Here is a 27,457-nt window from a genome sequence, read left to right on the forward strand (position 1 = left end):
ATTTTTAGCTGTATTTTGAGGAATAAACAGGTTATTTAAGCAGTATTTTCTTCCGGAAACATGATAAAAGAACCTATGATTTACAATATCCATAATCACAGATCCGACCATGTATTCTGGTGTCGAACGATCCAAACATGGACTTTCCATGACCTTTCAAATAAACTATTTTAAACTTTCAAAGGGAAAGAGTAGAGTTTGGTGCGAATTTAATTAAGAGCCCTAAATGTTTATCTACATAAGGTACATGTAGTAGTGAACCAAAAGATACAATAGTAAAATAGTTTATTGATAATATAACTAGGGTTATGTCTTTGTGGATTGTTCAAAAAACCCCATCACATTTACCTTGCTTCACTGTGGACTTGAGAGATTCTCAACACTATCGATATTGAATTCTATACAATTCTAATTTTCATGGAAGGAATAATCATATAAATTAAAATGCTTGTAGAGAGGCTGTTGGCCCCCGTTGTTTATTTGTAATTTATGCCACGATGTTCCTTTCCTAAATGAACTTTTATTTTTACATAAATAAACCCCTAAATGATACATTCTTACGGAGTCCGGTAGGTGACAGGTAAGAAAAGGGTTTTATTTAGCGGCCGCCACATAATTTTCTGGCGGCCGCCATAATATTTCCTGGCATTTGCCATATAAGCTTCAATCGCTTGTCATTGAAATAACTTACGGCCGCCAGATAAAAAATGGGTTTTCCACATACAATCGCTCGATTGTTTGCTACACAGTTATACTCTCGGCTTTATTTCTACCTTAAACAAATTACATGAAGTTATGCTTATATTTATCATTTAATTCTGATGAAGAAATTGGTTTTAAATTCTTTGACCAAAATGTATCAAAAATTATTAACTTTTCGCCACATAATTATCTTGCGGCCACCAGAAACTTTCCTTGCGGCCGCCAGATAATTATGTGGGGGCCTCCACATAAATAAATGGCGGCCGCAAGATAAGATTTTTTCTTACCTGGCACTTACCGGCTTACATACAGTCTTTTCCGTAGACAACATAAGAAGATTAGCAGTTCAGATTTTCACAGGTTTTGGTACAATTAAGATACATGTAACTAGTAAAAGAAAGAACAGCTTGTTATCAAAACACCACAGGCTTAACAGATTTTGGTAGAATATTTATAAATAGTTGACGTGTGATCGGAAATGGATTCTTCAAATATACATGTATCTCTAATAGAAACTATCATTCTGTCAATCTGGCAGCTTTCCTAAATATATATCATCATTAATGTTAAAGGTCTTGGAAATAAATGTCAAAAAAAAAATCCGTCAATTTTTGTATGCACTGTTTGTTTTATAACAAAACTGTTAATCTGAAGACTAATGACGTATGTTTAATATCCCGGAGTAACGTCTGCCAGAATCATTTCGTCTGTACTCTGTACTACTCATGTATGAATGAACCAAAAAATAGTACCGAAAGATCAGTATCTTCGGGGACAGACTATACATGCAGAGATACATGTTCGGTGGTTAATATGAAATACGAAGATAACGAACAGTAGTCAAACTCAAAAGCTAATTGAAGCAATACAAATTGGAAACAGAGTAAATACGGACGTCTAAAAACATCAGGTGAAATCAGGCGCCATTGAGTAGTAAGTATACCCTGTCTACCGGTCACACCAGCTGTGTGCTACTTGTCATGATCAGGCTAACGGAAAAATCCGTAGACAACTTAGTGTTAAAATACTGCCCTAACAATTTGTATGAAAGACGTCAGTCAGCATTGGACTTAAAGATTAAATATGCTGACAAGGTCATTGTATCGACCATAGAACTACTGAAATGTTGACTTTAAAAGGCACTGTCGATACCCTTGTTTCACTAACGTATTTGTCAATACTTGCCTCGTTTAAGAAATTGGTTGCACCTAGAGAATGCTCTTGCTTATCGAATCAATTGCAGCTAGATGATGTGCAGGTGAAATGGTATGTTGCTACATAGATAAGGGCAGTTGATTAAAAAAAAAAGTTGAACTCATCACGTTAATCATAAAGTTTTGTTATTAGGTTACAATTACATTTAACATCTTTTTCTGGTAAAATATCCAAATATGAAACAGTTGTGTCAAACTCTGTGTTATCTTTTATATCGAGTTTAAAGATATATAATGAATATATAATGAATCAATGTAGGAATGAAAATGAATGTTTAATAAAACGCCGTCGATACAAAAAAAAGTTTAATAAAACGCCGTCGATACAAAAAACAAAAAAAAAAAAAAAACAAAAAAACAAAAAAAAAAAAAAAAAAAAAAAAACCAGCACTTCTACTAAACTACCAAAATACTAAATATTTACAATGTTACATGTTTAATTTGAAGTTTGTTAACAGTTATGAAGAAAGAAAACCGGAGCGCTATGAAATGCGTCCGGTCTATCTGGTGTAGTCTGGTGAAGTGCGATTTACACAATTGAACGAATTAATTATCGCTAATTAATTACGACCATGTAGTAAATTGTACACTGTCTTATTCTGTCAAAATAGCGTAATTATACATGAGAAAAGAAATTAAAGAAAGATAATATGGAAGGACAATTTTAAAATATGAGTTTGGATATATTATAAATTTGGAAATGTTTTAGGACTGTTAATTGGATAAAAGAAATAAACAAAAATGTAAGCTATAAATATTTGCATGGGTTGTTCCAGAATTGGTTATGCGAATGAAGGGTAAAGTTTACACTATATAGAGAGAATGAACTAGCTTGTTACAATCTGGGGTTTGGATCTAGTTCATGTTCATCCTGGTGAAGTCATTTAGTTTGTTAATACCATTAGGGCGGAATGACTTCAGCCTGTACATCCAGAACTTTTCCTTGTTTTTTTTTTCTCTGAGCTTCTGTTCATCTTGGATTGTGGTCAATAACCACTACTGTCATGTCCTCCCATTTGTGACCTTCAAGGTTGAAATGTTCCCCAACGGGTTCATTTGAGTTTTTTGGTTCTAATGGTAAAACGGTGATTATTGACTCTACAGCAGAGATCTCCTGTTTCACCAACCTACTGTTTGGAACAAACTTTGCAACTGATGAGATAAATGCAGTTGTCTGTTTGACAGGACAAATTCCCTAGTATTTTGTAGCTGCGGCCTGTAACGGGACTGTTAAAGCTGTCAATTCAATTCAATTTATTCTCTCAAAACCATGTAAATGGTACATGAGGTGCATAAACATATAAAACATACAGTGGGTCAAGCAAAGGGTGAGATTAATTAAGCTAGCTAGAGAGAACAGACCATACAATTAATATTAGTAATAAATGTACACAAGTGTTTCAAAGAATCAACATCATTTTGGCACATGAATTCACAAAACTTCATAGTGTTTGGCTTAGAACAAAATTTTGGTTCAAAAGAATTTTCCTCAGTTGGTTTAAGGAGGTTGCAATTGGGGGGTCAACAAATTAACCATCAGATATAACTTAATTTTTTTTAAATATGATATCTTAAGCTTTCAACTAAACTTTGGCAAAGAAAAATTTCATACATTTTAGTTGTAAAATTTGATCATTTTTGTATATTTTTATATGGAGCTCTTCTTCTAAAGAAGATCAATACAGTCTGAAAATGGCCACAACCACCCAGCCCTCTTAAAGCACTACATTCTAAAATAATGATATTCATCTCCTATCTGATTCCTACCTCATAATCTACAAAATCTTTTATTTCTTTGAGTGCCATTCCATGTACCTGTTTCAATTGGAAGGTGGTGATTTTGTGGTTCTAAATTTAACTAAAGTTTTTTTTTTTTTACATGATAATAGTGAAAATAATTTTTCGCACTCAAAATTGGTTTTAAAAATTCTATAATTTAAAATTTTTAAAGATACTTGAACTTCACTATTCCACTATTGAATATACTGATCTACTGACTGTATCTGTTATCCATTCTACATTATCGAAATATTTATCATACCATATAATTCATAAACCACATCTGTCAAAAATATTTTCTACAAATAAAATCCAGGAGTTTGTCATTTCTCCTTTATCATATTGTTTACGTAAATACATATATACAATTCTACACAACTTGTTTTCTTTTCCATACCCAAGTTTTGTCCAATATTTTACAATTCTTGAGTTTATATTTTAATATAATAATGGAAACCGTCCAGTTTCTCCATAAAACATATAACTTGGAGAAGTACTTTTTAAATTAAATATATGTTTCAGAAAACGTAAATATACTTGTTCAGTAATATCAATATTTTCATAACCCAATATTTCACAGCCAGCTTAAAAGGATAATAGGTCGATAATTCTCAAGATAAGTTGGGTCACCCTTAATTTTGTAGAAGAGGACACACGGTAAATTCAAACCCATATAATTTTTTTTCTAAACCAATATCCATTCTCACTATTATTAGTTAAGTACGATTCAGGGCTTAATTTCTTGTAGATTTTAAAACGATAATTTTATTTCAAATCAATGTGATGAATTATTCTAATATTTCCAAAAATATTCATCAGAACCCAGCTAATTTGCTTTGTTATATTATGAACACGGTGGGGTACGGAGGAAAATTTTATGGACACGGTTCAGCACAGTGTACCTACCTGTGCATTTCAAATTCAAGCACACCGTGCTTCACCGTGTGCATGGTGTAGCAGACCATTTTCCACCATACGAAGAGAAATACTCGTGCCCTGTACTGTAGTTTTTAAGACTTATATTTTAAACATGCAGGCATCAGAATAAAAATCGAATTTGATTGTCTACGAACAGTTTGTCATTACACCTGCTACACAAGCAAGTGTTAAATATACATTCAAATAATTATATAAAAGTAAAATATGTTTTCATGTTCCATATCATGTTATTATTTGTGAAAAATATGGTTATTTCAAAGATTAATTGATGAAAGGAAATATAAAACGTGCTGCATTACCATGGTTATTTGCAAATTAGCAAAAATAATCGACATGGCTGTATATTTATGCAAATGACATCTATATTATATATTACGTAAGGGTAGTCTATGAAATCATTTTCAAGGTTTTTCTATATGGAGTCCCTCATCTTAATTTTCATGACAAAAATAACAAAATAATAAAAAAAAAATACCAGGAAAAATTACTGGAATTCAGGCAGGATGTCTTTTGATGAGAAATGAATTATGAAGATAACGAACAATAATCAAACTCAAAAGCCAATCGTACAATACAAATTGGGAGCTTAACAAAAACGAATCCCTAAAATCAGTTGCTATAGAGGAGTACGCAAACATCCGTGTGCTCCTTGTAATGATTTGACAAATAAAAAATCTGCAGACAATTCAGGGTGAAAATAGTGGCTTAACAATCTATTGCTCATTGGAGATTTGAATTATGACTTGTTATCTGATGATAAAAGTATACCATTAATTAATGTATGTGACATATGTGACTTAGAAAATATGGTTACAGAAGATACATGTTTCACTCAAGGTTCAAACCCCTCTCTTATTGATGTGATTCTTACAAAAAGAAAGAATTTATTACAAAACACAAAAAACTTTAATTGTGGTATAAGTAATGTACACAATATGGTTGCTATTCAGATCAAAGGTCTTAATGCATCCATACACAACCCTTATGTAACATACAGAAGTTCCAAGAATTTTAAGCATGAAAATTTTGCAATTGACCTTGAACAGAGGAGTGGGGTTTAAAATTATTGCCAATGTCATATTCCCTTTTTTTGTCTTCGATATATTGACAATTTAAATTTCTAAAAAAAATAAAATAAAATATCGACCTAAAGAAAATCTGGTAACGACTAACGATTACAAAAAAAAGAATTTATGGCAAACACGAGATAAGAACAAACACATGCATAACTATTTGCTATACATCATTTGGGAATTTTTTTTTTACTATTATCAAAATATTATATATTTCATGGATTGATAATTTACTTCATACTACTAATTTGATTCCCAAAAGTGTGTGTCATAAAACAGTTTGTCACAAATGATGATGGAATTTTTCAACAAATCATTTATTTATGTTTTCATTATAATTAAGTAACTGGAAAATTAATACAAGACTCCCTGCTTGACGTAGAACCACAGACAATTTGCAAACAACAAAATCTTGTCTCATACGTCACATGAAAGAAAAAAAAATCAAAATGATTTATTTCTAACTTCAACACTCTGAAAAATCTTGTAATTAATTAGATGATCTTGAAGCTGCTGAGATGCCTAGTTCTGCTCTCTGTAGCCGTGGGTTATGTTTATCATGGCCCCTTCTACGGCTTCTACCATGAAGGACTGGGAAGGAGACATGAACGGGGATACTATGAAGGTCCAGGATGTACAGGTAACAATATTTATGAAGAGGATTTGTGGACGTTATCACAAAAGCTAAGGACTGGAGAATTTTACTTCTTCGGAGGATAAAATATTATTTCTACGGTCTTCAGGGATTTATTGACACGCTATATGTAAATGATAATGTCCAAATTTGCATTCTTCTTTTTCTTCACCTTCTCTTTATTAGTATTAATTATTACTATTTCTGCGCTCTTTTTAAGATCTTAAAAATATCTAACAAGTTTCAAAAATCTAAATGTAGCATTTCATCTTGCTGTTTTGATAAATTTTCAGGATCGTTTGTGAAAACTTGGATAATCATGTCACCATCGGCAAATGATTGTTGATTAAATAAACAATAAATAGGAACGATATTCCATTGAATATCTTACTGAGCTCTCTTTTATAAGATTTGTAAACTTTATTTATTTCACCGCGGCAAACGTTCTATGAAATATATAAAACACTTTATGATTGTTTATCATTCACAGAAAAAAAGTCAAAAAAGAGAAGAATATAATTTTTAAAGAAATTAACATTGCGTTAGCATCAGTTATAAATGACGCCTGTTAATTAATGCTTAGCAATAAAAAAAGTTATAAAGTAAAATGGATATCATTTATTTTTAACAGCGCAACTAGGTGCAGTGATGTTTTTGGTATAACGGAATCCCTCCCCAGCCCTTATAACCACTTGAAAACTCACGTGAAGACCCACAATGGGATTAATTGTGCACTGAGTTGATTCGTAAGTGAACAAACGGCACCCGTACATAATTACAAGTCAAAAAATAGATATTGAAAAATGTGCAATGGTCCATGATGACCTGTGCATGGTTGCACTTTGCATGCACTGGACCGACAATTCACAAGTGCATAGGCCCGCAGAATAATAAGTAAAAATGAAGCAAAAGCACAATATCAACAACAAGTCAATTTAATCAATCATTTAATCATTGAATCAATTTACAGCAAGATAATTGAAGATAATGTCGTAAATGAATATGTGGCAAATATCTCTTGTCAATTCAATGTTATTTAGCGGCCCTCCAGTTAAGTTTCATTTCAAAATATGTCGTTCGTTTGACTTTGCATCTCGTACGTACTACACATTATCTCGTACACTAACGACATACTATTTTGTAAGAACGACTTAGTATCTCATCCGTACGACATAATATTAAAGGTACGTACGACAAAGCAAAAAAATATTTTTCAACGGGCAGCAATATAAAACTGTATAAAGAATAAGTTTTTTGTGTGAGTAAAATAAATGTTAGCTTCAAGTTATTGCATTATGTAGAATGAGTAGCACACTAACTATTGACCTGTGGAAATCATTTGGTAAATTTGGATATGTTTGTGTATGCCCTGTAACTCCAATTCAATGATATATGATTTATTGATATCATCTTACACATCAGTTGACCTTGTTCGGTTGCTGTACCAATTCTAAATGCATGCGATTTAAAGTTTCTACCATCAATGTCCAACTCATTCAAAGTTCTTGGTTATACTGATGATAGTTGATAAAGGGATAAAGGTTTGATACAATAGTGACAAAAGAGGAGGCCCGGGTTTGCATGCCTTAATTTCAGGTAATCTTGCATATCTTTTACTGGGCACAAAATCCCCAGTTATGCCTGTAACCAGCAATCTTATACCTTTGCATAACAGATCTGTTTTAGAATGTATTAAAAACAGGACAATTTTGTTATTTACAAAGTTTATATTTATGTCATTTTTTTACAGATCAATGTCAGTAAATAACTATCGAACACGAAGACGTAGACTTATGCATGTATTAGATTTAACTAATTGCAGTAGATCTTAATGAAAACAGTTTCCCAAATAAAACTATTATTAATGAAACTAAAAATTAAATATTCGAATATACCTATTTATGGCATGTCAAACGTTGCAATATTCGATCTTTTGCATTTGCATTGTATAATTTTCCATTTGCATTGTATAATTGTTATTTGTATTGTATAATTTTCTATTTGTATTGTATAATTTTTCACTTGTATTGTATAATTTTTATTTGTATTCTATAATTTTCTATTTGTATTGTATAATTTTCATTTGTATTGTATAATTTTTATTTGTATTGTATAATTTTCCATTTGCATTGTATAATTTCTTATTTGTATTGTAAAATTTCTTATTTGTATGCGATAATTTTTCATTTGTATTGTATCCGCGGACTGTTTATTTGTTTCGTTACGAAGGATTTCATTGGTCAAGTTTCAGCCTGTATCGGGTTGAAGATGTTCCGGATGCTCAAAGCAAACTGGGCTCATATGTATTTGCTTGATTGATTGATTGATTATTGTTTAACGCCGAGTCGGCAATATTTCAGCCATATTTCGGCGGCATATGTATTTGCGTGCATGTTAGACGGTCATTAGATTCTAAAAAGGGAGCGCTGGTAGATGGCAAATAAATAATCTGTCCTTAGGAATACTGACTGAGAAAATAAATAAATTGACCTTGAGTGGTGGTAACTACCCCCACCCCCAAAAAACTGAGTTTTCGGGTTTGGGCGGATTTTCTTCTTTTTGTTTTTCTCCTTGTCTCTGGTCATATTGGAAATAAATATTCTCTCCTGCGAGAGAATGAAAATAAATAATCGGATTCGACACCCCCCGAGAATCAAATGGTCGTCCCTTAGCATGCACCGCAAATAGAGGAGCCGAGTTTGTGTTTGTAGAGAGTCGCGATCGGAATTGTGGGAAGGATACCAGACTAAGTTTGTGATGGGCACCTGAGACCTTTATACAGACTAAATTTTATGACCAATGACATCCTTCGTAACGAAATAAATAAACAATCCTCGGATACAATACAAATGAAAAATTATCGCATACAAATAAGAAATTATACAATACAAATAAGAAATTGTACAATGCAAATGGAAAATATAGAATACAAATGAAAAATTATACAATACAAATGATTTTTTTTACAACACAAATGGAAAATATAGAATACAAATAAACATTATACAATCCAAATGGAAAATTATAAAATCCAAATGGAAAATTATAGAATACAAATAAAAATTATGCAATACAAATTGAAAATTATACAATACAAATGAAAAATTATACAATACAAATGAAAAATTATACAATACAAATAAAAATTATACAATACAAATGGAAAGTTATACAATACAAATGGAAAAGATCGAATATTGCAACGTTTGACATGCCATACCTATTTAATCGTTAATTCAAATCTAAAAAAAAATATTGCTTTTAGAAATATATAATTGTTTAAAAAAAATCACATCTATATAACAAAATGTGAAAATGTTGAAAAAAAGACGTATTTCTGATTTTTGTAGAATGTTGATTTTAGGTATTAATACACAGCTGCCCCATGAAAGTTTTACGAAAACTAGAAACATTTGATATTATTTTGAAACTGACACCTGAATAAATTTGAGACAGGCCTTTGCTCCTAATGAAATTTGAGAATTTTTACCAAAAATATAATAAATTTAAGCAAATCTTGTATCGCATCTTGTATCGCATAACATTCAGGGCCACAGATTACATGCATATGCCTGCACAAAACTCCAAGACATTTTTACCTTCATAAGGTATAATTTCTACACTATCTTTCAAGCAGAAAATAGTTCAACTTAAACTTAAACTCTGGTTTCATTTTGACCATTTTACAGGGCATATTTTGACCCATCGTAGGCTTAGTTCTATAGTAGTATAAAAACAAAGGCCAAACGGTCTTTCTCACGTTTCTATTTGAATGTGATGTGGCCGCGATACAATATCAAAGCCAATGAAAAGCATCTCTAATAAACAATTCACTAATCGCAGTGCACTTGTCAATGTCACATCATGTAAAATTTGACACAGTTTGTATAAAGTGAGAAGCGGATCCAGTTATACTTTATACAAGGAAAATGTAGTATTAAATCAAATAAATTATTATTTGCAGATATATAATAGGTCACTAACTTGGATGCGATGTTTATTTTACAATTTCATTCATACAATTTCCACATATTCCCAAGACAAGTGATACTGCCGTATATTTTATACAGTTTAATTGGAGGGAAATAGAAGGTTCTTAATAAATCAATATATTGCAAGGGCATGCCCTCAATAGATCAAGACAAGCTTTTACACAAAAACTCAAGAAATTACAAATAACGTTGAAAATAACTTTAATTTATAATTAGATTTTTTTACTTGGTTATGCCTTGCAATATTGGAATTTATAGATGACCTCAAAACTGCAAGTATTTTTGCTAAAATCACTTGACTGTCACATTAAGTGACAAGTCTAGATATAAAATCCTAATAATCCTTTACATGTCATGTAGTTTTGAACCAATTTATTGCATTTGTCCGATATCAGTAAAGTCCTAAAGGAATTGCCTATCCTTTGCCCATCCTTGTAGAGAATGTGTTTTTAGATATTTCCATGTGGCACCTGAACTCTACTACGATTGCCATCGTGTTTCTTTTGTAATACAATGGTTCATTATAACAGTCAAATTGACGGTTATGATTGGTGCAATCATATGTAATATATTTAAGAAATAAAATTTGCCTTTTTGTGAATTTTACAGGATAACCTTCGAGGTCGAGAAATGTTGTTTGAAATATAAAAGCCGAGGCGTTAGCCGAACATTTCTCGACCTCGAAGGTTATCCTGCATCATTCACGACAACAGGAACTTTATTTCTATTCCAGTAAGAGTTCTAAAATACGTTGATTATTTCTTCTATAGAGAAACGAAATAGGAAATAGGTCACCATGTCGCGATTAAGCTATTCCATTTTACACCAGAAGGTCAATTTTTTGTGTTCTTGTGTATCGATTGCAATGATATGCAGACGATTTGATTTTTGTTGGATTAAGAACATCCTTTAATTATTTATAAATTTGTTTGTAATATAAATGGATTAATTTTTATGAAAGTAAAATCAGTTATCTATTTAATTGCTTTATCATTAAAAATCACGGAATATAAATGTTGTGGGAAGGTCTTTGGACTAGCTTCATTTAGCTATAAAAACCGAAAATTATCGTGCTGCTGCGTCAGGTAATACACACTCTTTAGACTGCGAAAGATGACATATCGATATAATTAATTAAGTATAATTGAGAACTCATAATATATATATAATAGCTAATTAAGTATAAGACTCTAAGCTCAAATATTCATTATAACTGTAAAGTTTTGATATATGTTTCTGAACTGATAATTTTTGGATGACATTTTTGATTTATTGGAGAATAATTTCTTTCATCTCCACAATAGCTGTAAAAAAATGTATAATGTACTCTTCATTCTGTTTTATTTAATGCTTGTGATGACATTACAAAGTATATTTTTATTGAACACTTGCCCTCATAATATAAAGTTTAAACCCTTATAAATTAGAGCTCTAAATACATTAAATAGGAGTCTCATTACTAATAATGTTTGTTTGATAAACAGTCATATGCCGGTGCTGACATAAACACATTCATCCAAGTTTTCATAAATAATCCTGAAAAATGAAGAAAAATGTCAGATTAAATGTTACATTTATATTAAATATATTTTATTTCATTTCTAAAAGAAGGCCAAAAATAAATAAATAAATATTTAATAAATAATTAAAATAAAGAGATGAATAACAAGATAAAAGAACGTTCTATGGGAAATGAACTTGGTTGGTCATCACGTGACCAAATCCTGTGAATCCCGAATGGTTTCTCTGTAGATTTTATCACGTGCCAACTAAGTCCATCTACCAGTGAACACTTTAACCATGTTGAATAGTAATTATATTTACATTCGAGAAGATCATTCGATAAGAAATAGAATGACATAAATTTACCTCTGTAGCACATTGATGTTTAGCAATCGGGTTCAGGAAATCTATCTTAATAATGATAGAACAATAACTGGTATTGAGAATAGTCGTAATACTTTATGAGTTCCTTATATATGTGAGGTTAAAAGCAGTGATATCGTCTGTTTCGGGTTAAAAAGGTTAACGCGATTTTAATACTATTATTCGAATCAAAAGAGAGATGAAAAAAGGTGAAGATAACAGTGTTCTAATATATCTAATGGATAACTGTTGATTAAAAAAAATATCCACACATTTCAATCATTTTATCTTTTTCAAAATTCTAATTCAAGTGTCCTTGTGACAGATATAGGTAGGTAAGACATCGTCTAGATTTGGTCACCTTATGACCTCAGACCCATTGATAAGTTCATACAGAATTGAACATATTTTCTCTTCAAAGAGTTCATCTAAGGAATATATAGATGCAAATGTAAATATAAATAAATAAATTGATTAATGAATGATAATAAAAAATTTGAACATATAGTTCCTAACCGTAAAAAATAACTATTTATCCTCTGCTGCCGTAAAAATCTCCAGCTCCTTTGTCATAATGATAACCGCCTACAAATCCTCTTCCTCCATAGTATTTTCTTATATATCCTGGGCCTTCATAGTAACCCCCTCTTCTTCCCAGTACTCCATGGTAGAAGCCGTAGAAGGGGCCATGATAAATATAACCCACGGCTGCAGACAGCAGGACAAGGCAACACAGCAGCTTCAACATCATCTAATAAATCACAAGATCTTTCAGAGTGTTGAAGTTAGAAATAAATCATTTTGATTGGTTTAAAGTAAAATATAGGATACTTTTGCATATTGTTTATGGTTTCACACTGAGTAGACAGTATCTTATTCATTTTCCAGTCACTTGTTTATAATGAAAACCTAAATAAATAATTTGTTGAAGGATCCCCTGATTATTCGTAGGAAAACTATTTTTATGACAGGCACGTTTGGGAATTAAAGTGGTATGAAATTATCATTTCATGAAATATATTATGTGTTAATACTAGCAAAATAATACCCCCTCCCCCCAGCACTAAAAGTACACTAAATGGAAACAGATTATCCAGAATGCGGCTTAAATCATATAATGTATGGAAAGGTATATATTTTTTCTTCTTTAAATTTGTACTTAGTAACAAATGTTCCTGTTTTGCAATTGAATTTTTTGGTTTTATCCCGTGTTTGTTATTTGTTCCTCATTTGTTGCTACTCTGAGTCGATACCAGATTTCCTTCAAGTCGATTTTTAGAAATTTTAAATTGTCAATAGATTTGAATAACTGACGATTATTTTAAACCACGTTCCTCAATTCCACACAAGCTTATTTTTTCGACATTTCTATTACTAACATTTAAATATGAAGATAACGTAACATTAAAAAAAAAAAAAAAAGAATAATAGTTATCTATTATTAACTAAGGTAAATACTTTGATAATTTGAATTAATGTGAAACTTTACTTTTTTTGAACATATTCGAAACAAAAAAATTCTTAAATTCAAAAATAATATGTTAATTTAGAAGTAATAGTTCCATATAATACCAAAAATTGCATGTATGAATTTGAGAATATAAAAATAAACAATCTAACATCTGTAGTAAAATTGCATAGATTTACAATAGTTTAATTTTAATAGTATAGAAAACTAAAGATGGTTATATTGTTTTCTTGGGAAGCTATAATTCTAAAAAATGATCTTACCTTTGTTGAAGTGAAAGGTCTCAGAGGAGATCTTAAGTGAGAAATAGACTACATATCATTCTTATTTATAGTGCTACTTCGACAAGCATTTGATGTACTGTTCATTTTCATAAGCCCACCTGTCAAAGTGATTTAAAATAATCGTTGGTATTCAGTGGGAATTCCTAAGAGTTCAATAACATTTGTTTCATGTTATCCCTTTCGTAGAATTAAGCCTCTAACATCATCGTCTTGTCAGACAAAAATTTATTAGATTTATTTTAAGCTTTGTTCACGGAGTTTGTTCTGTATAATTTTATAAGTTCTAAATATGTAATTTGGACAAATATAGAAGATAAGGACAGATAATTTTAAGGAATAAACGATGCCTTGATTGGCATCCTTTTTGACATATGTTGTTCGTAAAGGGTAAAAATATCACTTCTTAATTAAGAAATTGTAAACTTTACTTTCCAAAATTTCCAAATTCTAACATTTTGACTTTACTCTTCTAGATTTATTCAATTTTCTTCATTTTTTTAAAATACAATGTTGAAACTTTGATGTAAAATTTTAAATTAGCGCGGCTAAGCTCATTTACCTATATAAACAAAGGTGTCGTTGCTATTTCTGTGATTTAAAAAAAGCAATGATTTTCAATCATCTGTCCTTAAGGATTAATGACAGAGAAACACAATGAAAAAAGTAAAGCTATCGAAGATTGATCCCCCCCCCAAGCACTCGATCTCGGGGAATTGCAGAGGCTGGATCAGAAAACAAGGAGGAGTAAGCATGCCACGACGACCGATCAAATCCGCCGTGAGCCCTATGTATTGATCAGGTAGACAGAATATTTTGAAGTCAAATTTAGAATAAAACAAATCTTAACAATTGGTACGAAATATATCAGCCGAAATTAGATCCAATGATAGGTTATATTTTCAAGGTCATTATAACGACCAAAAAAATAACTAAATGCTGACACTTTAAACGTTGAAATCCCTACTTATCAACACATCTGTAAAGAAGCCTGTTTTGGTTTAAAGTTTGATCGTACTCGGATCAGTATCGAAAAAGTTCAGAGACATAAACACCATATGCAGGTGATAGCGAAATATTATTACATAAATAAGGAAAGCTTTAACGATGGAGAAGCTGAAATCATCTCGTTTGTCATACAGTTTAGCTGTTTATTTGTCCTTATCTTTAATAGTCTGTAAAAATCCAAATATGAAACTGATATGGCAAACTTTGTGGTGTTTTTAATTTCGAGTTTACTGGGATATATCGAATCGACATATGGACTGAATTAACTATAATATATATTTTTATAAACGAAACGTAGTCGATATGATTATCTAAATGTCGATTTGGATTGAATTACACACAGAAGTTTCCTTCTCATTTAGAAATTTTTGAATGCATTCTGTTTTTTTCATAGGAATATAAAAGCAGGTCGGCTAATAATGCAAGGGCATATTCTAAGTACGAACAATTTCTCAAAAAAAAAAAAAAAAAAAAAATGATGGTACTAGAATATAAAGAATCTCTTTTAAAGTCATTATTTTGCAAATTCTATGGTCGATACAATTATCTTATTTGCTATTACAATCTGTTGTTGTGTTGAATATAAGCTGACGATTTACGGACAAATTGTCAGGCAATTATTTTCTCTTTGAACTTCCACGGATGTTCCGTTTACCCGATCATGACGAAGATCACACGGCGGATGTGACCTGTCGACAAGAGATATATTCTTTTCGATTGCACCTGATCCCACTTCGTGTTCAGAGGTCACTGTTGGCTCTGTTCATGATTTCTTTAAAGGCACTTTTGAGAATTATTACTGTTCTTTATATTGTGGATTTCATTGTGGCTCAAATTTCTTGGATTTCTTGTGTAACTCTCATCCAAGAATTTACATCCTCCACGAATTTATGAAATAGGATTACAAAGTCATATTTCCTTTTGTAGGTATAAGAAAATAAACGAGGATATATCCCCACAAACCTGTAAAAATCCACGAGTTTTGGCCCCCACGAATTTCAATAATTCCACAGTATTCAGTTTTCATTTTCGACTAATTTACAAGATAGCATTAGTCATAAAATATGCTTAACTTTTGTAGAATAAGTAGAAGTACAATTAACACTTGCTTATGTAGTAGGTGCTATGATATACTGTTAGTAGAAAACCATAATTATTGATCTTACATACTAGCACATACATAAATGTATTAGATTTAGTTTTCTCTTGTAGTGCGTACATGTGAAACGTCTATATACATGTAATATATTAATATATATCAGGTAGGTGCTTTTTTGTACCATAAAATATGAAGATAACAAACAGCAAACTAGCTCAAACGTCTAATGAAACAATACAAACTTGGAGAGGTGCAAACATAAACCACTAAAATATGAAAGGTGGTATCAGGTGCCATGGAGGTCTAAGCATTCCCTGTCGGCCGGTCAAATTCACCGTCCACGGTGTGCTCTCTGTCATGGTCAGGAAACAATTCAATTAAAAACAATTGCCAAACAATTTGTATAAAAACATTAGTCAACATTTGACTTCATGATAGACTGTATTTACTGATAAGGTCATCGCATCTCCCAAAGAATTGGCAAAATGTTGACTCTTAATGAGACTGCCGATATCCCTGTTTCATCACGTCTTTGTCACGTCTCTCTATGAATTCTCAAACTGTTTCGTCGCCAAGCTCTCAGCACTTTCAAGCAAAGAATGAGGATCTTTCGGATGAAACCTTAAAAAAGTAGACCAGTGTCACAGTAAACGTCGGCAAAATAAAGATCCCTCACTGTTCTATGGGCCTGATTGCCGCGTTAAGGTCAAATTCGAAGCCCTTCTCCGGTATATAGTAACGTTTCTATTTGAATTAAAAATTCTCGAATGGGACCTAAAATTATCTTAAAATTCAACAAATTAATTGCCCTGTGATAATTATCGCAGGCTTGAGCTCATCTTTTCCTGTTATGGTTACAGACAAACCGACTGATATTCTATCATCAATATAAAGTGTAATTAATAATTATTCTTGGTTACAATGCAGGAAACTAATTTTGGAACAGCATTGATGCCAATTTCTTTTTAATCCTTTGCTTATTGATTTGAATACTTCCTTTGCATGCTGACGTAAGATATTCAATGTATAACAAGCAATGTTAAAAAATGAAATAGTACTTCATATTCTCTCAGCTTTCCTGTTCCGAGGTTTTAACTCCAACGTTACATAAAGTTTTGACCATGTATAATTGAAAACCTGAAGGATTTTCAATTCATACTACCGCCGTCGGAAACAGTGAAAGGGTTGGTATACCATTAGAAGAATTCTGTTACTTCACTTCACTTTAAGACTGTAGTTTTACTTTAGATAAACAAAACAACATAGAAACTTAATAGGAAAAGCAATATATTCTAAAAAGTTGCTATAAACTTGCATAATTTCCGCCTTTTCCGGTTAAACATACCTTACTCAATTGTAAGTGTGCATTTCCTATTAAGATATTTATTACTATTTTTTTCTGAAAAAAAGTTTGAACATTGAAATAACTTTCACAAAAATGACTTTAATCAATGCTGTAAATATATATATATATATATATATTAACTGTTTTACTATATTTTGGAATTATTAAGCAATTATTATCCTCAATATTATCACTATCATTATTATGACCTATTTTAGCATTCTTGATCAGTTTCTATTATTATATTATGATTATATATTGTCAGGATACGTATAAATAAGCTTTATAACATGCTGAACAATGCCCTTGACCTTTAAAAAATGAGCATTTGCATGAACAATTCGATAGAAAAAGTAAAATCGTGTCTTTATTTGACAAAAATATTAATAGTTTGTTCCTCAAATGTTCAGAGTAACGAAAAAAAAAAAAAATCAAGAAAATGAAAATAAATTTCTAAATATCTACTTTGATACTTCCATCGCCATCTAATTTCTTTCCTTAAGAAAAACACCCACCAAAGAATAAAGCGTGTGCCTCCTTTCCTAGTACATTAACCTTGGTATAGTAGGAATCACATAAACTGTGGTATGAATGTTGTTTTCAATTTAAAAATTGAAATATATATGTACTGTAAGAGTTCAATTGTAGATATAAATATTTCAATAAGACCACAGGCAGTAATTAAGTGTCACAACTCGACATTTGCTTTCATGAAATATGAATGATCATTAAAGAGGTATCTTGAAGGAATCCATTGATACTTTTTGTATCATTTTTGCTTTGTAATTGTAATTTTTCTTCTTCAAGGAAACATTTCAAGAGATTTATTTCTTATAAACGTGTGTCTTGTACGTGTCATATATGCATAAATTTTACAATATGTGTATACTGGTGTAAATAAACCATCTTCATAACGTCATTTGCATGAATTTTTCCCAAGTGCATTTTACCCTTTATTCTAGTCCTCTGGTGTCAGTCTTTTCAAAATTTATTTTTGATTAAAATTTTTATCTATTTATCTATTAACCTGCAACATTGCAATAATATTGTTGCGTTTAAACGCATAATCATTGCATTTCAATCCAATACGTTTTACATTTAAAAGCCAGACTCTTTTGGTTCAAACGCAATACTTCAAAACCAGACATCAATCAACCAGAACTTGTAAAATTTCTAGGATCCGATACTTTAACCCTTTCTCTACTAGCGCATTTAACGTGATTTTGGAAAACATTTGACATAGCATTATCAAATTATTTCTAACCTTTTTATCCAAGGAGAAAGCTAGGCATAATGCATACCATTTTGTAGGGAATATCATAGAAATGATATTTCATGACTATTCAGATACCCAACGACTGACCTTATTAGTAGAAACGGAGGTCAAAGGTCAAATAAGTGCAAAATTTTATCGAATTTTTCGATACTTTTTAATCTTCAAGCTAAAAATTTACACATATTTTGGTGTATGTTGAAATAGAAAATTTTGAATAAACTCACAAAAGAGCATTATACTATACTACATGAATCACATAAACTTTTTTTTTAATTTTGCATATAATGACTTTAAACAAGTTGCTTAGTAACGGGATATTTTTCAATTTTCGGGCTGCAATTTTCGTTTTTTGCTCATTCTAGACACATTTATGCATTCCAGCACATTTTAAAGTCAAATATGAGGTCAGAAAATTTAAAGGGACATTCAACAGATAAATTGTCTTAAAGTTTGACCTCATTAGAACTATTTTTAGGAGGTCAAAGGTCAAATAAGTGCAAAAATTTCATCAACTTTTTCAACACTTTTCAATGTTCTTGCTGAAATAGAAATTTCTGAATATACTCTCAAGAAGGCATCAGAACTGCAATATCAATACACCACTTTAGTTCAAATATTTGTTTAATGACCTTCAAATGGTTGCTAAGCAACAACATCTTCAATTTTTTGACTGTATACATTGTATGTTTGTTATTGCTCATTCTAGACACTTGTAAGTAAGATATGGACCAACAATGTAAAGAACATTATGAAATTAAGTATTGACCTTGACACTTCTGTTCTTAGTGGGGTCAAGGTCAGATCAGTACAGAATTTTGCCTAAAATTGCAAGTATACATCAATTTTGAAATGCTGCAATCATTATGGATATATCATCTAATAGTTGACGTAAAAAGTTGTGAACAACAAAATCTTAAGAGAAATATGAAAAAATGAATTAATCTTTTTTATTTTGCATATCTTGGTTGCCATTCCAAAAATACATCTAAAACATGTGAACTGAAATAGAATTCGTAAGATGCGATTGCATGTAATTCAACCTTAGTGACACATTATTAATAAAATAATATGGTAAATATCATATGGTAATATGATAAGCATGAAGAAACCTCATGAGATGGACAATGGATGGAATATGGAATCTCTCTTTCAAATAAGTGGCATTTACATTACAATCCTTCCATCCATCTTAATTATGTGACATGCATTTGCTCATCTTTGCAAGCAAAGGATTCTGGTCTGCTTCTCTTCTCACAAACCCTTAGCCTATCATGCTATTAAAAGTCAGGATTGTCTACGTCACTTGATCTCGAATCACAGCTTGCATCATTCATAGAAATAAAGAGCATTTATAAAAAGTGAAGTATCTGAAGAATAATTAACAAGCAGATAGGTTATTTGTTAGTAAGTTGCAAGTCTTTATCTGCAATATACAAAATGTAGGTTCCAGATTACATTATGTGCACATAATCTTCACATTGGATGATATGCCATAGCAATTTAAAGAATGGAATGTTATCTTATGAATCATCCTTTACAAAGGTTTTTTATTACCAAGACTATAGAGTCCAGAAATATCCTGAATGAAGATAAGATAACATCATTTACTATAGCACTTGCTGATTGGTCAAATGATGTCAATAAACTCCAGTCACAACCTGTGAAAAAAAATCCTGACTTTTGATAGCAAGATTAACCAAGGTTTTGTGAGAAGAATAGCAAATCCCTTCGCTGGTGAAGACTGCATTCATTAGCCATGTTTGATGAAAAACAAGACTTGGTCTTTTAAGGCAATAATAATTTGACAATGCAAGTAATTAAAAAAAAAATTGTCAAAAATTTGAAGTATAATTCCCAAATAGGGTTTCTTGTGTTCTAATTAAAAAAAACCCATTCACAACCATAATATCAAGTAAATTAAAAAAAAAAACAGTACTTTAGTACTTTCCACCAGTGCAATTTGGTTCAAATTTATGATGCATATTTACTAGCAAATTAAAATGACAGACCCACATGTCCTATACATTTCCTGAAAGATGTGGCTAATAAAGGTGTGGTAAAAATAACAAAAAGGTGTGGCTGAACAGTGATGTAAAAATTACAACAGTAACTACAACATGTATAGTATCCTTCTGTTAAACATAAACATATCCATTTTCTTGATGCCATTAAAAATAACCTTTATTTTCTAAGATTTTTCCCCCGACTTTTAATTTAACAAGAGAAAGTAAACTAATTTATTTCATTACAAGATTTTTCTGGTAACAGTGCTTAAGGGGTACAATAAAGACTTGACGTCATCTTGGAGGGAAAAAATAATAAAAGATGGCATTGGCAATATTCAATGCAAAACTGTTCAGTCAAGTAGAAAATGTGAAGTTTTATCCAAAAATACAAATCCAGAAATATTGCAAGCTGAATTCTAATCAGACTGATTTAATCTTCTACAAAATGTTGAAGACCAGAGCACTTTTACTTTGCGGACACCATTCTTTCATCAACTGTCATTTTTCTGAAAGACTGGAGGAACTTCTTTGACTTGTCCAAGACATGATCATTTTCTGTCAAGTACATGTAATCAGCTTCTACCCTGTAAAAGATTGAAATATTTTAAAACAGATTATGTGAATTTACATATATATAAAATTAAGAATGCTACAATTTATACATTGATATAATCTTTCTTTCAAAATTAAAAGCATATTTATTATGTGATTCATGTAGTTAAATGATTTGGTTAAGTCATTCTTCATAGGGCATTTGAAAAGTCCTGAGAACTGATTAATAAAATATTAACCGTTAAACGGAAATTACTGAGTTTGATAACATTGGACAGTTCACAAAAATATACACATATTGTGATGTCTCTTTGTAAATCTTATTAGGCAACAACTCCGAAAATGACGTCAGAATCTCCAATGTCTAACATACTGACCATAAAAATAACGTAACAAGAGACACAATTTCTGAGAAATCAGGAGCTCCTATAGTTCTGAGGTGGTTTAAGAGTGTGTCAAACATAGCATGTTATTGTCGAACCTCGCGCCGAATATTGGGTAAAAAAGACGCTGCTGTGAGGCCTTATGTGCCAGCGGGCACGAAGAGGATAGGTGAGGTGAGGTGTGAGAAAAACACAAAGTTTAAAACCACAGTAGAATAGTGGAAAGTGTTACAGAATTTGCTGGCATTAATTCGTCAGGTATTTTAACCATTATGCAGGAACAATTAAAGCTCAAGAGAGGTTTAGCTAAAGATGTCCCATATTTTCTCGTTAAAACCAAAATGGCGCCAGTGTAGGTTTAACACCACCGTAACTCGATATGTTCGAAAATTTTCAATCATGGAAAATGAATAAGATTGTACATGGCAATGAAACTCAGATTTATTTTTAGGAGTCGAAAGTCAAAAGCAATAGTGAGTTTTGGATTGCCGAAATTGAAATAATATGAAAAAATACGCACAGAAACTTGTCCCGGGGAAGACTTTTGTACGCCTTATTCGTAAACGGTAAGGGTCCTGACACTCAAGATACATTTGTGGAAACTGCATTGTTACACTTCAGTTTTATATAGAATATATTTTATTTAATATAGTGGAGAGCTTTAAAATAGACCGAAAATTCAGCTATATCATATAAATAAAAATCTGTTATAAACGCCTAAGATAACATTACTGTGCTTATTAACCAAGCAAAAAAATACAATATGGAATTGATGATTTACCTTACCATTCTTATAGTCTTACTCTACTTCCATGTAAATTTTCTTTGATATATCTTTTCAAAGAAGCCTTTGTCAGCACTTTTTCGATGTTCTCATCTGATTAAAAAACGCGACTTTTCAGTGTACTAAACATTCGAGATTCTGACGTCATTTTTGGAGTTATTAAGTCATAAATATAAGAAAATGACGTTCATATAAGTGCAAATTTTCCAGCTCTTTTCAAAGGTATCAAACTTATTAACTTCTGTGAAATGGTTAATATTTTAGCAAGCAGTTCTCAGAACTTTTTAAATGCCCCTCGTATCAGGACTGAAAAATAATCAAGCCAGTAGTAACCCATCATAATTGAATTATACTAAAAGAAATAGCATACCTGGCTGTCAGGGTTGTTAAGAAAAAGGACACATTAATGGACTGAAAACTGTTACTTCAGGGCAAAATTCCTGGGGCAAGGCTGTTCATGTACATGGGAATGTTGATAAATAGCCATCCATTGAATATAGTTTGACCACCCATGTATACATGTACATGACTGAAAAATTGAGAAAATGCAAATTTTAACCACATACTTCATGAGATTGAAAATATCACAGCAGTCTATAAAAGACAGCTTGTTCCATATCTGTGCGTAAATTTGAATGAATATTGTGTGTTTAAATTGCGTGTTTATTTGTTACAGTAGAATCATGCATCATAAATACCATGTGTATCATACACTTTTTTTCAAAATATAAATCAAATTCTTATAAACTTGTGTGAATGCAATATCAAGAGAAATCAATTAAAATTTCACTTTATTTAGAATTTTTATAGATATAGAAATTTTCACCAAAACAAAAATTTACCTGTTCATTGGTCATAAGAAGCACCTGTGTCCCCACATAATGGTCCTCCTAGTGCATGGTAGGGTTAGCAAGTGGGTCTTCACAGATAAAAGTACTGAAGCCTATGGTACCATGCAGCACCCTAAAAAATTCAATGTGATAGTGTTACATGTACACAACAACAACTCTCCATAATTATGCCAACTTGATTTTATTTTAAAAGGTCAAAAGCATACACTTCAAAAGCAACACAAAATTGGCTGAACTAGTTTCAATCTAAAATACAAGATACAAACACTGAAACAGGGTAACGCCTATACATGAAGATCTAGTACGTTTGTACATTTTGTTTTCATTTGAGCGTGAATTAATGCGTTTTAAAGACAGTTTAAAACTCTTCGGTCAATACTTACTCACCTCTAATACAAAGGAAAGATTGAATGAAGATAAAATAATAAACAATTGCATTATTGCAGAAGTTGGTAGAAATAAAAAAAAATCGATTTTGGGACATCTTACAAACAAATAAATGCATGAATTGATATTGATTAATATATATCTATACATGATATACAGCTACAGATCCAGAGGGGGTTACGGCGGTTGTACTCTCCTTTATTTTTGTGCAAATGAAAAAAAACAAATGAACATTTTCAAAAAAGGTAGACGTGGTGAAAAGGAGAGGCTTGTGTAAATTGAATTTTAAAGATTTATCCGACCTTGTTCAGTCCAACCTCATGCAGTCGATCATAAATTTCGATTTCTCTCAAGTGTACATGGAACATAGGAAAATAAGTGATTTTATCCTTTCTTCACATCGGCTCGGTTAAAATAAATTAAATATAGAAACCAGTGAACAATTTTTACTTGTTTAAAATAAATTGGATATCAAAAAAGAGTGCTGAAAAATAGTTTTAGCATATTGCAATATATCTAGATTGATTAAGAACGAGGAATTGAAAGCAAAATACTCGATTTGAAACATAAAAAAGTTTATTGCTAGGCTGATTTCCTTGAGTGATTTTAATTACTCAAAATGAAAATAATAATGAAAAATTTCTTCTCTATTTTTTGAAGATATTATGAAATAATTGAGATAGATAATACATATACGCGCAAATTGTTGAATAACTTTTAGCATAATTTAGGCGTTTCTTTGTTGAACATGAACTACCGGTATCATATCCATGTATATAAGACTGATAGTGTTCATGCAATTCCCTCGATAATTCAAAGTACATTATAATCATGGACAAGATCTAAATACACATTCTTCATTGTAATGCGTCGATGCGAACTTAAAATAAATTAATGCATTTTGCATTAAAAAGTCTGTTTTTCAAATTCCCAGAATCTAAGATTCCTGGATCCAGTGGAGGCCCCAGATTTTAGATACTTGCCCAATGAGAATATGATATTCAGTTATATTTTAAAAGAAAAAAATATTGTAAATTAGAGTTATATAATCGAGTGTAGTTCAAAGCTCTTTGCTTTGGTTCGTAAATATTATTTTCTCTTCACCCTCTCCTTTCAAATATGATATATATGATATATAATATATATCCTATGATAGTGGGGTATGAAAAAAGATGTAAGTATTATGTTTGTGACATGTATGTGACATGGGGTAATGTTTTCTTTTTTTCCCCAGACCAGGTATTTTTTTCTTTAAATCAACAAAACATTTTTTGAGGACGCCATTTACTGCTTTGACAGAGTTTTGTTCTTTTTTTTTTATTTACAGACTGTACACTCTATAAGATTTTAGTCTATTTTTTTTTAGTCCTAGACCTTGACCCACGGGTTTGTTGGAAAAGGATGGTAAATTAAAATTTACAAAATCGAACAATCTCTTGGGTATAGAGCGTTACATTATTATTATAATTCTCCGACAAGTGAGGGACCCCCCCCCCCCCCAACACACACATACCCACACTTCGTAAATGTGTTCACAGTGTATGGTGGTTTTAATCATACAAATATAAACAAAATGTATATATCGATAATCAAGACTTCAAAAAATATATTCATTTTATCTAAATTATGTTTTGACACTTTCCCTTATCTGAAAAGTCCGTAGTCCGAAGTCTGCTGTTGGGTGTCTGAGATTCAGAAAATGTTTAGTAAGACGCAAATCGATCTTGACGTTAAATATTGATCTCCCCCGATTTTTCTACAAACATTATGCGAAGGTTACAAATTCAAACTATCGTAATTAAATAAATACTGAGAGTAAGAAGACCTGTAAAGGCTTGTTGAAAAGGAAATTTTCTTTAATTTTACAAGCTTTATTTTGTTTTCCCTATTTCAGTACAGAAATACACGTAAAGTTGAGCTTTATTTAAATATTACGAATAAAAACGAGAAAAAACACGTAAGTGCAAGAAAATTCTTATTTTTACAAAATATATTAAAGTAATAACAATATTTTTTTTACATATCTTAAAAGCAGAGAAAATATGCTTTAAAATATAGGAGTCAATCGTCGGGAAAATCGTCAATTGCTTTGGAAAATTGTGCCATTTTCAAAATGTTGTGTATGTCTTCAAAACGTAAAATCTATTCATTACCGACATTAAGACATAACATTTTCACATAGTTTAAAAGTAGAGAAAATTTCCATATATATATTTGATATATAGTTTATATACCTTTATGCTATCATAAAATAGATACGGAGATCTTGTTTCGCGAAGTCGTGTTTTAACGCGCCACCGGTCAAATTGACCGGTGTGGGAGTGAAGGGGTTAAAGCACTTTTTTTTGTTATCATGGAAGCGTAGAGTTTTTCAGTGGTTTTAAAGAGTACCTAAGACCTTCCCTCCTAATATGAAGTCCAACCTATATAATTCTGATACTTTTCAGTATATATCGCATGACTGAATTATCATTCCCCCTGTGCTTTTGTGTTTATTGTAGGCAAATACAAGTTTTTCAGTGTGAGAGCTGTAGTAAAACAACGGCATCTTATCAACCAGAATATCTTAAACGAATTAGAACCCAGCACTCATGAAAAAGCCTTTTTTCAAGTGCTTAAATATAACAACTAATTAAGAACGTTTCAGTGTTATAAATAGCACGTATCATTTCGGGAGTACACATCGATCAATCTGTTTGAATTTCATATGATTTTGATTATGTCTAAATACGTCATTATGATGTACATAATTCCAATATTTTATAAGTCGTTTCCTTAAACTCTTTGTGCATGGGCTGAACTTGGTGACTACATTGTGGGGTATAGCTTTTTAACCGTTTTTTCTTCTTATGTGTTTTATTTAAAAGATCCATTCTTTTTGTTTGCAAAAATTGTTTCAAAGTAGAAAAAATAACAAAAGAGAAGACGTAATGTGTAATTGTATAGGCAACTGACCAAGACTTTATTAAGAGTATCGAGTTCTAAAAATTTTAAGACATGCGTATCTCTTAGGATGCGGTTGTTTTACAACCCGATCTTTTTTCTCCAGTATAAATTCGTAATTTTGAACTTTTTTAATACCCTATACAACTGAAAGATTAGAACATTTGAATAAAAAACTTAATGCGAATTTAATTATGCATACAAATGTTGTACACCTCTTCTAAAACAAATATTTAGGAAATAATAATAGAAGTTAAGTTTTGTAATTCTTTTCGTACAATAACACAAGGATTTTCATCAGATGATTCAATGTTTCTACCGAGAAATCCCAATAATGTATCCAGATTTTTTTTTCAAGAACATACGAATGTACACTGATATTAAATCGATAACATTTTGAAAAAAAAATATCAATAAGTAACTCTACCTTGTAAGATACGCTGCGCTGGAAATTTAGGTGAATTATGAATAAATACTAATGCAAATCATGTCCGATTTCTATAATAATAATGATACTAAGGCTTGCAAAAAAAAAGGGGGCAATGTGAACGATAAGCAATTGATAAATGCACTATATTTTATTCTTAAAGAATGTCTGCTATGTTTTCATTGTGTTGAATTTAAACCATAGTCAGGTTGAAAAAATAAAAAGATAAAAAATATCAAGATTAGATTTTAGAAGGCTGACATCACTAGACTGGAATAAAAGGCATACTGCTTTAGAGAAATAAAACCCTGAAGCATTGTTCATCTCCACCAGTATATACACTCACTGTACAATTTTATACATAGATGATCTGCACAAGGCGCGCGCGCGCACACACACACACACCCTCACACACACACACACACGTTTATTTAAAACAAATGCTCTT

At 31.2% G+C, this 27,457-nt stretch overlaps 1 long non-coding RNA gene across 1 annotated transcript; it reads right to left on the reverse strand.

The window, feature by feature from the left end:
• Positions 1-11,662: 11,662 nt before the first annotated feature.
• LOC133194381 (uncharacterized) lies at positions 11,663-12,944 on the reverse strand. Its single transcript, XR_009722068.1, has 2 exons — positions 12,716-12,944; positions 11,663-11,869 (listed from the first exon to the last, which is right to left on the reverse strand). It is a non-coding gene; the product is annotated as an uncharacterized LOC133194381 (long non-coding RNA).
• Between the last annotated feature and the right edge of the window lie 14,513 nt (positions 12,945-27,457).

Source organism: Saccostrea echinata, unplaced genomic scaffold, assembly GCF_033153115.1.
Source record: "Saccostrea echinata isolate AGI-Se365-2 ecotype Australia unplaced genomic scaffold, CSIRO_AGI_Sech_v1 ptg000029l, whole genome shotgun sequence".
Lineage (NCBI taxonomy): Eukaryota > Metazoa > Mollusca > Bivalvia > Ostreida > Ostreidae > Saccostrea > Saccostrea echinata.